The sequence below is a fragment of the Zootoca vivipara genome, chromosome 4 (genome assembly GCF_965207765.1).
Source record: "Zootoca vivipara chromosome 4, rZooViv2.hap1.1, whole genome shotgun sequence".
NCBI lineage: Eukaryota > Metazoa > Chordata > Lepidosauria > Squamata > Lacertidae > Zootoca > Zootoca vivipara.
The window spans coordinates 83,046,537-83,051,139 of NC_142587.1; positions in this window are offsets into that span (position 1 = coordinate 83,046,537).

Below are 4,603 nucleotides of genomic sequence, written 5' to 3' on the forward strand. Positions count from 1 at the left end.
CAAGAGGTGCGGCCAGAAGTGGCCAGAGCACCAGTCCACTGGTGGGAGCAGTCCAGGACTCCCTGGAGCCGGCTGCACATAGATTTTGCTGGGCCATTCCAAGGGAAGGTCTTTTTGGTTATCGTTGATGCATATTCCAAATGGTTAGAAGTGGCGATGGTCCCTAGCATGGCATCAGCTGCCGTAATCAAGGTGTTGAGGCAGCTGTTTGCTACCCACGGGTTACCTGAGACCATTGTATCAGATAATGGGGCAGCTTTTGTATCCCAAGAATTCAGGGCATTCTTGGCTGATAACTTTATAAGAGGGGTCACATCCGCGCCCTTTCACCCATCCTCCAATGGGCAGGCTGAGCGCATGGTAAGAACAGCCAAAGAATCCATTGCGCGCTTAATGGAGGGTAACTGGTCGGCTCGCATTGCGCAAATGTTATTTTTGCAGCATGCGACGCCGTGTACTGTGACGGGCAAGTCGCCAGCCGAGCTGCTCTTAGGTAGAAGACTGGTAACGGTGCTGGATTATGTCCACCCAGATAAAATGCCAAACCGTAATTCAAGAGCAACCCCCCAGGCTGAGACTGACACAACAAGGTATCTCGCCCCTGAAGATCTGGTCTGGGTGAGGAACTATTCACGAGGTCCGCGGTGGGTGGCCGGTGTGATCACCCGGGCTAGTGGACCCGTGTCCTATTATGTGACCTTGGAAAATGGGCAAGTTTGGAAGAGACATATAGATCAGCTGAGGCGCCGGGCGCTCAGCAGGGAGGAGTCAGATAATTCATCCCTGGCTAATGACGCACAGCTGCGAGACCAGAGTGAAGATGGCCCAGAGGTGCAGTCACCAGGGGCTTCAGCAAATGAACCAGGGTCTGCTAGTCCTCAGGATGACGAGGTACAGGTCGGGGACCCTGAGATGTCTGGGACTCCATCTGTTCCTGACGAAACCCCTATAGCAGCCCCTCCACCACAGGTAACACCCAATCCAGAACCTGCAACACCTGTTGTCAGGAGATCAGGTAGAAGTTGTAGGACCCCACAGTACCTGAGGGATTACGTCTGCTGTGCTCACTAGGGGGGGAGGGGTGTTGTGTATTGAGTCAAAGGATTTTATATCTGTATTATTATTGTCTGTATTTGCATTAGGATAAAGTAACTGCCTTTTGGTTCCAGAGGGTACAGCTACTATTGGTTCATTTAAGCTGCTGTATTTGGATCCTCTGTCTTATTGGTTTCCTCCAAAAGGCAGCACTGTGATTGCTTGATATTGTTCCCTCCAAAATGTATCCCTTCCTAGCTAGTCCCCTGTCCCTATAAATGTAGCTTTCCTCTCCTCAGTCTTCAGTCTTGTTCACTTTAATAAAGAGCTGTTACTAGAGAACTGTCTCCAGCATGTTATGTCAAGAGAGCTGAAATCACAAACCCCACGTCACAACAGTGATTCTCAGCAACTGGCTAGAATTAGAGTTTGAATGAAACTCAAAGGTCATCCAGTCCAACCCCCTGTTCAGCCTTTGTGAACCTGGTGCCCCCCCTGACTTTTTGGACTACAACTCCCATCAGCCTCAGCCAGGGAGTTGTAGTCCAAAACCAGGTTGGTGAAGGGTGCAACACAGGAGACATTCTTGCCTGGCCTCTGCTTAGCCACCTTCAGCGAAGGAGCACTCATCATCACCTCCCAGAAGCAGTTTGTCCCATTGTTGAGCTCCTCATACAATTAGAGTGTTGCTGCTCATGTTGAGCCAAATTCTGCTTCCCTGTAAATTCTAACCATTGATCCCAGTACTGCCCCAAAGAGCAACACAGGAAAAGTCTGCTCCAGCTTCGGCCAAACAGACCTTCAGATGTTTGAAGAGGGCTCTCACATCCCCCTTTAATCTTCTCTTCTCCAGACTAAACAACTTGCCCAACTCTTTCAAGCAATCTTTAAGCAGTTCAGAACAACATTATTTTAATCAGGCATTCTCCAGAGGCCTTTGTTTGTTAGTGATTTTAGTGAACTTTTGGTTTATGTTCTATTTTTCGGGGGTGGGGTGGGTTTCTTTGTTTTTGCTGAGGCTGCGTCTTCTCTGGACAATGCTGAGCAAGTGTTTTGTTGTATTTTGACTGTCTCTTTGTTGTATTCTTAACCTCCCTCTGTAGGTTTTTTTTATTTCTTAGGGGATTGCTGGCCTCCTTGACTCTTTTGGAAAGGTGGGATGCAAATGTTTTACATAATTAACAGGGACCAGAAAAAGAGGGACTGTCACAATTAAATTGCATTTAGTATTTTGGTTTTAGTAATTTGGCAACCCTAATAAAGCAGAAGCACTAGGACTAATTTGTGGTATTTGGCAACCTAGGAAAAACCCAACACGATTTTCCGATTGTCTTGCCTAAGATCCAGGAAAACCACCACCTTTTGGAATTTTCCCTCTCCTTTGAAATACTGGTAATGTCCAGGATAATCCATACATATGACAGCTCTACATTTATGCTTGTGGTGTATTCATTCTTTACATTTAATTCTTTTAAAAACATGTATCACACCTCTTTAATTCTGTTCTTTCCTTTCCTTTAACAAGTGTCTTTAAAAAGTTTGTATAATAAAGCCTTGCAGTTTCACTATCTGTAACCTCAGAGTCAAGGCAGAACAGAGCAGTTACATTTGAGTAGTGTTTGTTTGTGATTTGTTCTTTCTGCTTTGGATGAGAGGTGCGAAGAAGATTGCTTTGCTTCTTTAATATGCAGATGTGAGAATCAAGCTGACAATCTGGACTTTGCTACTACATTTCCACACATGTGAGAAGGACAAATCTCAAGGAAACACAAAGCATAGCTTTGGGCAAGGAATAATGCTGTTTTCATCACCCACTGTCTCTCAGAATCCTACGGGACAGGTCTTTATGCTTTGCAATCCCATGCATATACAAGGCAATTTTGTCTTCTCTCGACCTCTCCACCCTCACAAACACACCTGGTAGCAGAGGTGCTACCAGATGATTGAATCATAGAATCATAGAGTTGGAAGAGACCACAAGGACCATCCAGTCCAACCCCCTGCCAAGCAGGAAATACCATCAAAGCATTCTTGACATATGCCTGTCAAGCCTCTGCTTAAAGACCTCCAAAGAAGGAGACTCCACCACACGCTTTGGTAGCAAATTCCACTGCCGAACAGCTCTTACTGTCAGGAAGTTCTTCCTAATGTTTAGGTGGAATCTTCTTTCTTGTAGTTTGAATCCATTGCTCCGTGTCTGCTTTTCTGGAGCAGCAGAAAACAACCTTTCTCCCTCCTCTATATGACATCCTTTCATATATTTGAACATGGCTATCATATCACCCCTTAACCTTCTCTTCTCCAGGCTAAACATACCCAGCTCTCTAAGCCGTTCCTCATAAGGCATCGTTTCCAGGCCTTTGACCATTTTGGTTGCCCTCTTCTGGACACGTTCCAGCTTGTCAGTATCCTTCTTGAACTGTGGTGCCCAGAACTGGACACAGTACTCCAGGTGAGGTCTGACCAGAGCGGAATACAGTGGTACTATTACTTCCCTTGATCTAGACGCTATACTCCTATTGATGCAGCCCAGAATTGCATTGGCTTTTTTAGCTGCTGCATCACACTGGGGGCCTCCAATGCAATGTCCTGAACATTGAGGGGGCCTGGCACCCCTCGAAGAAGAGATTGCCCCCCCCAGTGTCTCAGCTCCCATGAACTGGTGCCCTTGCTTGATAGAGACATAGGAGGGAGCCTTCTAAGTGGCGGCTCCCAGACTCTGGAACTCCCTTCTAGTGAGTTGCTTACACCTGGGGCTCCGCAGACCGGGGGGGGGGGGAGGGAGAACACATGCGCATTCAACTGCCTAAGGGCATTTATGTCACCCAGGAAATCTCAGCCGCAGAGATAAGAAGAGTCATTTCTGTTGTCTGGAGAAGGCACATCCTGACTTGCATGGAGAGGCCATTTTCAACAGAGCTCAGCATCAGAAGTGTGGAAATTTTCCACCCCCTAACAATTTTGCGCCCAGGACAACTGCCTCTGTGCCCACTCCCCACTATGCCACTACTCCCTCCCTATAGAAGCTAGACTGGCTCCCATGGCAGGTGAAGACCTTTTTTCAACAGGCTTAGGGATAGCATGAAAAGCAGTCAGTTTCCCCGGTGTTTTTAATAGCCCTTAGAGACCGACAGAGTTGAATTCTATTAATGCTTAAAAAAAAGAATTCGGCGGCTCTAATTTTATCTGTAAGCCGCCTGGAGTCCCTATCAGCGAAAAGGGTACAAACGCAGAAATAACAGGAAGGCCACACAGGCGTCTTCTACAGCAGGTGCTATGAAGCTTCGAGCAAGTAATAGCAGGAGGACCTGGGAGGTTGTTTTGACTCCCCCTGGCTGGCACCCTTTGGCGCAGGTGCCCAAGCAACCAGGCAGCGGGCGCTGTGCATCCTTGAGCCGGGCTTGTGCGATCTGCTGACTGCTAATCGTTTGCTGCAGGAGACAAGCGAGGAACATCGGCGGCAGCAGCATCACCCAGCAGCGGCAGAGCAAATCCGAGGAGGTGGGCGGAGCAACTGGAGCGGCGGCGCCGCCTCCTTTCCCCTCCCTTTCCTCCCGCGCGCCGCTTT